The sequence below is a fragment of the Pelodiscus sinensis genome, chromosome 3 (genome assembly GCF_052426305.1).
Source record: "Pelodiscus sinensis isolate ZL-2025 chromosome 3, ASM5242630v1, whole genome shotgun sequence".
Taxonomy (NCBI): Eukaryota; Metazoa; Chordata; order Testudines; family Trionychidae; genus Pelodiscus; species Pelodiscus sinensis.
This window is the reverse complement of record NC_143054.1, coordinates 89,668,353-89,681,250: the sequence shown is the minus strand read 5'-3', so window position 1 is coordinate 89,681,250 and position 12,898 is coordinate 89,668,353. Positions and strand designations below refer to the sequence as shown.

Genomic DNA, 12,898 nt, shown 5'->3' with positions numbered 1-12,898 from the left:
AAGGAAATTCTTAGGTAAAATGCTGCTTCCTCTTCAATTCCCTCCACCCCACCTCTTACATCCCACCAGAGCCTCAGGGGAACTTTGCCCAGCTATGTTTTCTGGAGGGTGCAATGAAGGAGCAAACAGTAGATTAGCTGTGACAAGTTACTTAGGAAACTTGTCTCCAGGTTGGTATTGCAGACTCAGCTTATTGCTTCTCATATAAATTGGTTCAAGTATCTGCACTTAGCTAGGCCAGCTGTGACAATGTTCACCCATCTTTGCCGAGTACTTTGAAAGCTACAGATGAGAAAGTATTATTAGCTTCCACAGTTTTAGATAGTGTAATTAAGGACAGGATGGGCTCAACAGTTTGGCTGGGAGGCCCTACAGGTTACACTAACATGAGTTCTAGCCTTGGCTCTGATTCTTAATTTACTAAGCTCTTTTATTGATACTCAGAGTGAATGCAGGTGACACTGTACATACCCACATCATGGGGGGAATGGAAATAGTGGAGGTGATGTGTGTGGTAGTTACACGGTGAACGGGCACATCTTGTACCAAACTACTTTGGGAACAACTTAGCCAATACAACTCACCCCTTTGTCAATCGGATACATCCCATTCTATTCCCTCAGGTTGGGGGGAGTGTTTTGTTTTTGCAGGGGTGAGAGGCATGAGAAAAAAGTAAAAGGATTTAAAAAAATCTGGGAAATTAAGTGCCAAAATCATCATTTGACACAAATATAACCCAAGCACTGAAAAGTAAGGATACAAATGGTTAAGTTACTCATAAATCTTATATTGAGTACATAATACATTGCCAAGCCTTTAAATATGCTTATTTCATCACATGCTTGCTGCTGAGCTTATTTTACTGATCATCATCAGAAGCAAAATCCCCACAGACCAGGACACACCAACTCAAAGCAGTACCAGACCCTGCCAGAACAACAGATGTAAAACCTGCAGATGTATCTCCACTACTACAGTATACCTTTTAAGATTCATGATCCTACGTATGCCTGTCAATATATGTGGTGTCCCTCATCCAGTGCATTGAGGTACATCTACACAGCACACTTATTTCAAAATAAGTTACTTTAGAAATTTTTTTCTGAAATAGCTTATTTCGAAATAGCACGTCTACACTTCAGGGAAGCCGCAAAATTAGTCCAAAGCAGGCTTCCCTAATGTGGATGTGCTACCTTGATTTAGAGCCTCAGGAGGCACTGGGGAGTAATTACTTTGAATGGCCTTGGGGAGGAGCTATTTCAAAATAGCAGCAGTGGAGTGCCCACACTACTGCTATCCCGAAATAGCTATTATGGAATAGGTGTTATTCCTTGTTGAACAAAGTTTACAGATTTTGAAATAAGCCATCCATTATTTCAAAATTATTTCAAAATAACGGAATTTCTGTGTAGACACTCACATTGTTATTTTGAAATAAGGGCAGTTATTTTAAAATAACTGTGCTGTATAGACGCACCATGAATGAGCCAACAAGTATGTAGGGGAAACCAGGCTATCTCAAATGAAAACAAAGGAAAATGACATGAGGAAAACTCGCTATCATATTTTTCACAAAGCAATCATGCCCTATTTGATCTATCTGACCTTTACCTCAAAGAAAACCTGCACTACAGTTTCAAAATACAAGCCTGGGGGCTTAAATTCATAGTTTTGCTACACACTAAAAATCTAGGTATTAATAAAACCACTGGATTTATGGCTTATTACAGCAATCTGTAACCCACTAACCCTGCTTTTTGTTCTATAAACCTCTTGTGCCTTGTCTCTAAAAAGAATGGTGGCACTCTGAAAGCTTCTCAGAAATCTGGGGCATTAGTAACAGACCAGAGGAATGAACTGCTGGACAGAGAGTGGATCAGGTGGTAAAAAGTTAGTGACAAATGCCACTTGCTACCTGAGTACCACCACCAACTAGGTGACATAGCTGCTTCATTTGTTGTCACAGACCCGCTACACTAACGTTGGCCTATTTTGCAATACAGACTTCCTAGATTGTGCTGGGTCACCTGGTCACAAATGTGCAAAGTAAAAATAATTTTCTAACAGAAAAAATAATTAAATAGAAATATCTATAAATAAAAATGTCAAGTAGGCTATGTACTGTAATAAAGGAAAACCCAGACGTCAAGCTTGTTACTGAAAAGGCAGGGCTTCTCCTGACTGACTAAATATACTGAATTTCAACATATCTTAAGTTCATTGCTTACAGAAGCTGTATGTAGCACCTAACATTCAGATCAGTAATTCTGTGGTCTCACTGGCCCATGGAAAACTATTAAAGCAACTGTGTCTATAAATTATATGGCCACAACATTACAGCACTGATAAGGCAAGAGAGCCATATAGACAGACAGAGCATAGGTAATTAATTAACATAATAAAATACATCTGCCAGGAGTCAGTAAAGTGCTATATTATGAGCTGAAATGTATTTATTTGAGTTCACAGTATTAGATCCATGTCCCACCTTGACCTCCACCAGCATACCTCTATTTCCCTTTCATCAGAGCCTAAGAACTCACTGAGCTTCCAGTCCCCTTCTCAGTCCCAAAAATCTATTAATTTACCCTTCACCAGGCTAGTAGCAAACTTTGTCAAAAACAGAACTTAAAAGACCCCAAACAATCACAGAGTCATTATCAGATCCCACTCCACAGCCCCGTTTCCTGGGTTTCCTTAGCTTGCTATTGGGCCTCCAGGTCATCTCAGCTGCATCTCCCAACCACATGGCTCCACTGCTGTTTTCAATTGCCTATTAAATCCGAATCACAGATTCAGCTCTGGTGGGGCTCAACTTAGGGCTGGCTTAGCTCCTGGCTCTCCAGCTGAAGAGTAAGCCATCCTGTTACAATCCGGTAAGACTGTGTGGCAGTATAATAGCAAAATGGGAAGAGGTGTTTAAGGAAGAAGCTCACTGGTGGCCAGGAAAGCTGAGATCAGTGATGGAGCAAAGGCAGGGGACAACTTTACAACAGTCAGGGTATGTCTACACTACAAAGTTAGTTCGAACTAACAGACGTTAGTTCGAACTAACTTTCATAGGCGCTACACTAGCGCTCCGTTAGTTCGAATTTAATTCGAACTAACGGAGCGCTTAGTTCGAACTAGGTAATCCTCATTCCACGAGGATTAAGCCTAGTTCGAACTTACTAGTTCGAATTAAGGGGTGTGTAGCCCCTTAATACGAACTAGTGGGAGGCTAGCCCTCCCCAGGTTTCCCTGGTGGCCACTCTGGCCAACACCAGGGAAACTCATCTGCCCCCCTCCCGGCCCCGGACCCCTTAAAGGGGCACGGGCTGGCTACGGTGCCTGTGCCAGGTGCAAGCCTGTCAGCACCCAGCCAGCAGACCCTGCACCTGGCACGGATCGAGCCACCCACCCGATGCCCCCCAGCCCTCCCCCTCTTCCCGGGACCAGGCTGGCGGCTCCCGGGAGCTTGCCCGGGACCGCAAGAGGCGGGCACCCGCCTGGGCTAGTGCGGAGATCGTAGACCTTGTCCACGATCTCCGCACTAGGCACAGGAAAGTGGCCGGCTAGGGCAGGAGAGCTGCCAGCCTGGCCACCCAGGAGTAGGAGTGCATGAAAATCAAGGTGGTCCACTAAGACCCCCGACCCTGAGCCCTGAGCTTACAATGGCCGTCCTGGGTCAGACCAAAGGTCCATCTAGCCCAGTAGCCTGTCTGCCAACAGCGGCCAACACTAGGGACCCTGGAGGGGATGGACCGAAGACAGTGACCAAGCCATTTGTCTCATGCCATCCCTCTCCAGCCTTCCACAAACCTTGGGCAGGGACACCACTCCTACCCCCTGGCTAATAGCACTCCATGGACCCAACCTCCATGACTTGATCTCACTTCCCTTTAAACTCTGTTCTAGTTCTAGCCTTCACAGCCTCCTGCAGCAAGGAATTCCACAGGTTGACTCTGTGCTTTGTGAAGAACAACTTTCTGTTACTAGTTTGAAGCCTGTTACCCATTCCATTCCTTTGGTGTCCTCCAGTCCTTCTTTATGGGAACTAATGAAGAACTTTTCTGTATGCACCCTCTCCACCCAACTCCTGCTTTTAGAGACCTCTATCCTGTCCCCTCTCCGTCTCCTCTTTTCTAAGCTGAGAAGTCCCAGTCTCTTTAGCCTCTCTTCATATGGGACATGTTCCCAACCCCTGATCATTTTAGTTGCCCTCCCCTCTCCCAGCCGCTCTCTTCCCCTCTCCCACCTCCTTTTCCCAGTCTTCCCCAGTTTTGTTCAATAAAGACAGATTCCATTTTTGAACACAATTGTCCTTTATTTTGTACATCAAGAAAAGGGGCTAGGGAAGGGTAAGTGGAAGGAGGTGAGGGAGGAATGGGGTACACGCCCCTGATGGGGTGGACTGGGCTGGCTCTGCGGGCTTTTGGGGTGGAAGCTCTCCTGCAGCCCCCCGATTGCCCCCTCTCCCCAGATGGCAGCCTGCGGCAAGTGCAGCCGGGCTGACGGCCGAGCGCTGTGATGTTCCCATTTTGGGTACTCCGGGCACTCCAAGCCAGGAGTGCTTTGCAAGTGGGACACCCCTGAGAACTGTCTGTCCGGGGTGGGGTCGGGACCCTTTAAGCACAGCCCTCGGCTAGCCTGAGACAGCATCTCCACGCTCTAAGTCCTCCTCTGATGCCCTGCCGGCACTGCTTCCGGCCATCCTTAAGCCCGGTTCAGGGTCCACTTAATGTGGACATGCTAGTTCGAATTAGCAAAACGCTAATTCGAACTAGTTTTTCAGTCTGGATCCGTTAGTTCGAATTAGCTTAGTTCGAATTAACTAAGTTAGTTCGAATTAACGTTGTAGTGTAGACATACCCTCAGTGTCTTTGGAGCCCTGAGGAGGTGAAGACTGACTGGTTGGCTAACTGGTTGGAGGGAGCAGCAGCACCATGGAGAGCTCTGTGTGGGGAGCTACAGTGGACTGATGGCCTGAGAAATAAGCCCTAAGGTAAGAGCAAGGAAGCTGTCTCCAGGAGGGAAAGCCCTAGAGGCACCGCTCTCGAGGAACGCTAAGGCTACGTCTACACTGCACCTCTCTTGTGCAAAAGCCTATGTAAATGAAGTGCAGGTAAGCATATTGTCACGCTTCATTTGCATAATTAATTAGAACCATTTTTGCTCAAGAGTCTTTTGCGCCAAAACCCCCTTTTGCACAAGAGCTGTTCTTCCTCATTTTTTCAGGAAGAACGGCTCTTGCACAAGAGGGGGTTTTTGCACAAAAAGGAGTGGCCTACACAGCTCCTTTTTACACAAAAGCCTCTTGCGCAAAAATGGCCCGATTAATTATGCAAATGAAGCAAGGCAATATGCTAATCCGTGCTTCATTTGCATAGGCTTTTGCGCAAGAGACGTGCAGTATAGACATAGCCTAAGAGAGGGCACCAGGATGGGCCCCTGTTAAGTGTATACCCCAGAAAGAGTTATATTTCACACAGGAGTATTACTCAGCCAGACGGCTGAATAGCCAAAAAAGGGCTGATAGCCTGAGGCAGTGCAGAAATCCACACTCAGCCAGATGGGGCTGCATTTTGAATGGACATGAGGAGGCTAAATTGCAATAGCTAAGATCAGGGAGGAGGTTCCAGCAGGCGAGCTTCGAGCTAGTGTTTGAATGAAAGCTCCTTCCTGCCCCCCTATCAGAGGCAGCAGCACAAAGGGGGGGGGGGTCAGGTAGATCCAGTACTCAAAGGGAGCTGTCTTGAAGCCAGCTTCCCACAGACACCAGCTCCCTCCTCCTCCCCTTGCTGCCTCTGATACAGAGGCAGCAACGGGGGAGGGGGAGAATGCATGTAATTGACAGGATTAACTGATAAACCCAAGCTTATCGGTTAATCATGTAGTCAGCTACATGTTGACACCCTTAGGCTGGTACCACTGGCTATACCTCAAGCTGCCAGATGCTTCCCATTGATAAAGCACTGTTTTGGTTGCTTATAACTTTAACAATCTTTAACTATGTAGGGGGTTTAGGATGAATTTTTCAACTCTGGGTGTCCACTTCAGGATGAATTTTTGGGCGGAAATTTCAAGCAAAATATTTCAACCATTTACAAGAATAAGGCTGAAGAAAAATATGTTAGGTTAAGTCCATCAATGGCTATGGTCCTGCTATTAGTCAGGATGGGTAGGAATGGTGTCCCTAGCCTCTGTTTCTCTGGAGGTGGGTGACAGAGGAGGGATCACGTGAGATTTACCTGTTGTGTCCCCTCCCTCTGTGGCATCTGGTATTGGCCACTGTCGGCAGAAAGGATACTGGACTGGATGGACCATTGGTCTGACCCAGTATGGCTGATCTTATGTTCTCATGCTGTTAAACACATTTTAAAAAATCCTCTGTCCTTTATTCTGAAAATCTCGTGCCCCCTAGGGATGTAAGCAAGTAGTCAACTACCTGATAATCCTAAACTTATTGGGTAGCCGAGTAGATTACTCAACTACTCAATTCTCCCCCCCCCCCCCCCACACACACACACACTTCCCCCCACCCCACACATACACATACATTCTGTATCAGAGGCAGCAAGGGGGAACAGGAGCTTAAAAGCCAGTTCCCCCCTCCCCCAGCACCAGCTCCACAGTGCCGCCTGCCCCCCCACCCCCTATGCAACTGCTAAAAGATTTAGTATTCAATAAGGCGTTGACCAAGACTTCAATTTCAGCTCTGGAACACTGGGCTGTGCCTGGCCTAGGTACTGGGAATCTGAGAGCAGGAAATCTGTATCTCCTTTGCTCTCAATGACCGTCCTATTTGGCCCAGGCAGTGTGGAGAAGGAAGCTGATTTAAACACAGAGGGGACAAGAGTCAGACCTGGACCCATGACAGGAGTAGATTGGGACAAGGAACCAGTGGAAGGGTGTGGCATGTGGGGAAAGGGAAACTGGGACTGGGAGCTGGGGTGAGGAGAAAGAATGAGAGTGGCTGGGCAAGGGGAAAGAAGACTGGGAGCCAGAGGACTGTGAATGGGCAATGAGAGGAGGAAACAGGGAGGGTAACGGGGAAAGCTGGGAGCCAGTAGGTGAGGAGGCAGACTGAGATCACTGGAGGAGAGTCTGAGGATAAGGTGTTAAAGGTCTGGTGGGAGAAGGGAATTGGGGAAATGGCTGGGCAAGGAGACTAGGATTGGGATAAGAAGGCTGGGATGGAAAGACATGACTGGGACAAGGACATATTAGAGCAGACAAAGCAGAAGCAGCTGGGTTTGGAGGGAGAGAGATTGGGCAGAAGAGTCTGTGACCACTAGAGCACACTCCCCTGGATAGAGCCCTGAATCTCAGCATTCTCCTGTCATCAGCAAATATGAAATCCATTGGGGAAGTGTCCCTGTCCCCTGTAGTGCTGGTCCACATGTAGGATGACAACCTACTACTATGATCAGTTACTCCATTAGCTCAAGTGGAAGGGGTATGTGTGGTGAATGTAAAGGTTCCAACATTGTTTATGATAAATAAGGGTGCCCTTATAATGTTATGTGATGGAGTTCCTAGGGTTTTTTCAGTTTGTTATTTTAAAACCTTGGAAATTTCACTAAAATATAAAAACAATTATTCATGTTGCAAAGTCAAGTATTCAGAAGTTACAAAATATTAGAATTCAGCTGAATGTTAAAATGTTATTGTCATGATCATGAGGGTTAGCCAGTACCCTTGGGACTAAGGGGTCAACTATGTCCCTTATCTAAACCAGGTGGCAGGCAGCCAACAGAAATGTAGGTAGGAATTTCAAACTGGGACAAAGGAATTTTGTGGGGTTTCCCTCCTTTGTCTCTGGGCAGTTTTTCTCCAGCTATTGAAAGGGACAGGATGTCTCCCTCTAAGAAAATACTCTTCACAGTCTGTAAGTAGGATCAAGTTTAGATAAATCCATTAGGTTTTATTGTTTTATGGTTTGGAAAATGGGATCTAGTGTCTGTGCATTTAAAAATGAGTTTTGCTCGCCTTTGTAACTAAGTTCCTGGCCCATGGTACATTTCTCCTCCATGAGTATATTATTTTGTTACTGTTCCATCTAGTCATTATGCTTGCAACAGGAATATTATGGTGATAAAAAAAAGTTCTTTTTTCTCTTTTCTATTAACCTAGTATTGGTTAATTTTTGTGTCCTGGTTTGTACTTTAGGGGTGAGATTTCCCAAGTAGTCTCTCCCTGGTTGCTTTATTAATATTTGGGTGGTGACCGCGGTATTTTATTCCCAAAATCTAGGTTGTTAAGATTTGGGGGGGGAAGTTTTATATCAAAGCCTGGTAGATAAGATTTTGGGGTACTTTTGCTGGCCTCCACTTCTGCATTTATCGTTACAGAGTCGGGAAGGAGCCATGACAGTTGTAAAAAAAAAATCAAGTCCTAAGCATGTTAAATTGGGCATGCAAAATCCATGGGCACTTCTGGCCTTAATCTCTTTGCCTCGGTTTCCCATCTGTAAAATGGGGCTGGTGTCCACCTGTCGCTTCCTCTACTTCCGTGAAGATTTGTGCAGATAAATTCATTAATATTTCTGAAGCACTCATACTATAGTGATAAGCACCATGGAAAAGCCTCTCTTTGACTAATGTGCAGTAAATAAGGCATGGGGCCATATATTGAATAACAAAGAGAAAACTGATTATTGAATAGCTACTCATTCAGGGTATGTCTACACTACCACCCTAGTTCAAATTAGGGTGATAATGTAGGCAACCGGAGTTGCAAATGAAGCCCGGGATTTGAATTTCCCGGGCTTCATTTGCATCTTGCCAGGCGCTGCCATTTTTAAATGTCCGCTAGTGTGGACTCTGTGCCGCGCGGCTACACGCGGCATGGACTAGATAGTTCGGACTAGGCTTCCTATTCCGAACTACTGTTAAACGAGGAGTGAAACGAGGAGTAATGGTAGTTCGGAATAGGAAGCCTAGTCCGAACTACCTAGTCCGTGCTGCGTGTAGCCACAGGCATGGAGTCCGCACTAGCGGACATTTAAAAATGGCGGCGCCCAGCAAGATGCAAATGAAGCCCGGGAAATTCAAATCCCGGGCTTCATTTGCAACTCCGGTTGCCTACATTACCACCCTAGTTCGAACTAGGGTGGTAGTGTAGACATACCCTCAGAGAGCACCAGTCAGTTGTGTACTGAATAAGGCAGTGGGCCTACACAAAAATAGTATGTGATCATGTAATGAAAGGCTGTTTCATAATGCATACGTCCAAGGAGACTGAATTAAAATTCATGAGCAATCTTCATTTTGGTGTTCCCTAACTTTTGAGTCTTTGAGGTATTTCTGTATTATACACACACAAACTAAGCGGGGAGATTGTGGCCAGGAATACATTTGGAAAACTTATTGACTAAATTGATACAATTATGTCACTCAAGAGTGTGAAAAATCCACATCCCTGAGCGATGTAGTTATAGGATCTATTCCCCATTCCCCCCAATGTAGACAGCACTATTGACCGGAGGACTTCTCCTGTTGACACTGCTGCCATAGAGATGAATTAACTATGCTGACAGCAGAAGCTTTCCTATGTACCTAGTAGCATCTTCACTGAAGCACTGCAGCTGTGCCACTGCAGTGTTTTCAGTGTAAACCTGCCCTTAGTCAAAGATGACCCCCAGATTATGGCTCTGAGTGATTGGGATGTGGATGATGTCCACTCTCATGGAGGGAAATTGTGATCTCTTTAGGCTCCAGATTGTGCCACAGTGGCCCACATCTTTGTCACCTATGAGCTGGATGACTGAAATAAACTCTGCATGGGATCACATTTAAAATTATTGAAAAAGTTCATTTAGTGGTAAATGAGACTCCCTGCTTGTTAGACAGTACTTCTGACAGCAAGTGCATCTCCCCTACATTCTCATCATCATTTGCTTCTAATTTGCTTATGGGCACTATTTTAGTCATTTGTCTTAAACCTACAAAGCCCCTCTCCTTGTTGGATATCCTATCAGTCAAGCTTAGCTGAGGCACTTGCATTAACAACTAGATTTAAAACAAAAGAGAGGTGTGGAAAAGGGTGATGTAATCAAGCCTGGAACTCCCTTTCCTTCCTCACTGACCAAGTTAAGACCTAATTTGTTTACTTTCATGTCACAGTGCAAAGTTCATTTGTTCTCCTGTGTGTTGGTAGGAAGTACAGGTTAAACTTCTCTAGTCCAGCACCCTCAGGATCTGACCAGTGCCAAACCAGGGGAGGTCAATATTGTCTAGTAGCATTATCAACATTTCCACTGCTTAGTGAGCTCTTAGAAGATATTAAGGGGTAAATTAGAGCTAAATAACAGCACTGAGAACCAGGACTGCTGGCTGTAAAGTAACTGTATAGGATTGTGGGAAACTTGTCCACACTTATAAGAGGACATCTGACTAACCAAACTCATGCTGAACCTTAGATATTGCCAGACAAGAGTGCCAGACTATCAAAGTTCAACTTGTACTATATTTGGATAAGGGGCTGATATGAAAGTCCTTGTTTGGGTTGGTTGGGAGGATTTTAGATTTTGGATACTGGTTATAATTTGCATCTTCATAAAACTTTGTACATGCCATGCTGTAGACTGATGTTTTAATAAAGTCAAAATCCTTCGCCTCACACCCTCTGATTATCACAGAGTCATAGGGTACATCTGCACTACAGAACAAAGTCGAATTAAGCTACGCAACTTCAGCTATGTAAACTGCGTAGCTGAAGTCAAAGTAGATTAACTCAGCTTTTGGTGCTCTCTACACGGCAGGAAGTCAAAGGAAGAACACTCTTCCTTTGACTTCCCTTAGTCCTCGTAAAAACAGGGTTACCAGCATCGAATGGAGTGCTCCTCTTACTCTGAATTAGCAGTCTGATCTAAACTGCTAATTCAAACCCTAGAAGATGGAAAGCAGCAGCTTCAATCTTCTTCTGTAGTGTAGACGTACCCCCAGAGTTTATGTCCCGAAAGGACTACTAGATCACATAGTCTGACCTCCCTGTATAGCACAGCCCACCATCCAACACCTGCACACCAAACCCATTGTGTAACACTGGCCTTCTCACTGTCCCCTTCCATAATCAGGCTATTATCCTAGCAGCCTCATTGACTTGACAGCATCTGAGAAAGGAGGGAGTATATTTCTCCACTTCTCTTCCATTCTTAGCTGAAAATATGTCTTCTGTTGTGCATTTGGCTCTCAAATAGTAGGAGGGAGTGAGGCATCCTTATTTAACTGGGAATTATTATTTATCTCCATAAAGTGCTTTGGGATGCAGTCTGCATGATGACAAAGTGTAAAACAAAGCTGTCATGGATGCAACTACTATTATCTGCTAAACAGCAGTAACATGTTAGAAGGCATTTCTGTTGTCTCAGATTTAAGAACCCCATAAATCAGCTAATTGCTTATTGTCTTAAAGAGCTCTTGCCACCCCCAACAACTTTGCATTTTTGAAAGCTCTTTTATAATTAATCCCAAATCTACTTCTTTTATTTAATAGTAAATCAAATCTGCAATATCAATTTTAAATGAATTTTAAACTGATTTTTTTATCTCTGTAATGCTGCTCTGACTGAAAGCAGAGCTTTTCTGGGCTCCCAATGATGATAAAGAGGCCAGGAGTAAACAGCAGCTATGGACAGTCCCTGCTCTCCACCTCAACCCATCTCCCCTCTGCTCTAAATTCCAGCCAGGGGAGGGGTCACTGAACCTGAGCCATAGCAGGAAATGTAGTACAACATGGGGGGATGGGGATGGACACTTCTCTTTAAATAAGAGGTGGCAGAAGCTCACTAAGTTTGACTTTCTGCTTGAGTAGTGTATTTGTTAGCACCAGTTCCAGTGCTTCAAAGAGCAAGCAGCCCCCCTCTTCCTTTGTCCTTTTCCCTATAGGTAGTTCTGGAGTGGGGAAGAGGAGCCTCGGTATGGAAGGGGAAATTGATCAAGGCCTCTCTCCAGTTTCTGTGGCAGTTGAGGTCCAAATAACTGGTGGGCTTGAAGTGAGCAGTTGGTCATTCACCCCATTTCCTCCCCCACCACACACATATACACATGCAAAGATTGGGCATATTTTAAAAGGGAAAACTAGGACAGTACTGCTGGGAGGAAGTACTAGGAAGTGGTTTGTTGGAGATAAGGGAGGGATGTGAAGCAAGAATTAAAAGGGAATCATCTTTCTTCTCCCACCCTTTCCCCCTTGGAATGAAAAATTGGGACATTCTACAGGACAACAGAGAGGGTATGTCTCGATTGCAGGCTTTTTTCAAAAAAACTTAACCTGCATCTAGACTGCTACTGCATCCTTTCAAACATAAATCGAAAGAACGCGGCAGGTTTTTCGACCGCGGTAAACCTCGTTTTACAAGGAATAATGCCTTTTTTTCGAAAGTGCTCTTCCAAAAAAAAGGAACTAAGCAATGCAAACTGTGCTTTTCGAAAGAAAGCATCCAGACAGTCTGGGTGCTCTCTTTCGAAAAAGTGGCTTGCTTTTTCAAAAATACTAGTTGTAGTCTAGATGCTCTTTTTCAAAAGAGGCTTGCAGTCTAGACGTAGCCAGTGGAAATAAACTGTATCCTCCTTTTGTGGCTCCTTTTCCATTTTCTCCCCGTGCCACCTCTCCAGTCATGCTGTTACACTGTCTCCCTCAACCATACACACTGCCAATTAACAAACAGCCTCATTCACCAATGACTCAACATTGCCAGGCTAAGCCATTGCAGGGCTGGCCTTAGGCCGATTCGCCCAATTCCCCTGAATCAGGCCCAATGCCTAAAGGGACCCTGCATCCTGAACCCGGAAGTGTGCTGGGCACCATGGGTGACAAGTTAGTATTCAGAGCTGGAGGCCCTGTTCCAGCAATATTTGGAGCTGGATCTCTCCCCCGGCTCTGCCTGGAGCAGTCCCCGGACCCCACCTGCTGG

The 12,898-nt window shown here is 45.2% G+C and overlaps 1 protein-coding gene across 1 annotated transcript in view; it reads right to left on the bottom strand.

Moving 5' to 3' along the window:
• CLVS2 (clavesin 2) overlaps nt 1-12,898 on the bottom strand; it is an 87,405-nt gene that overhangs the window by 50,604 nt on the left and 23,903 nt on the right. The gene's annotated exons all lie outside the window — the stretch shown is intronic.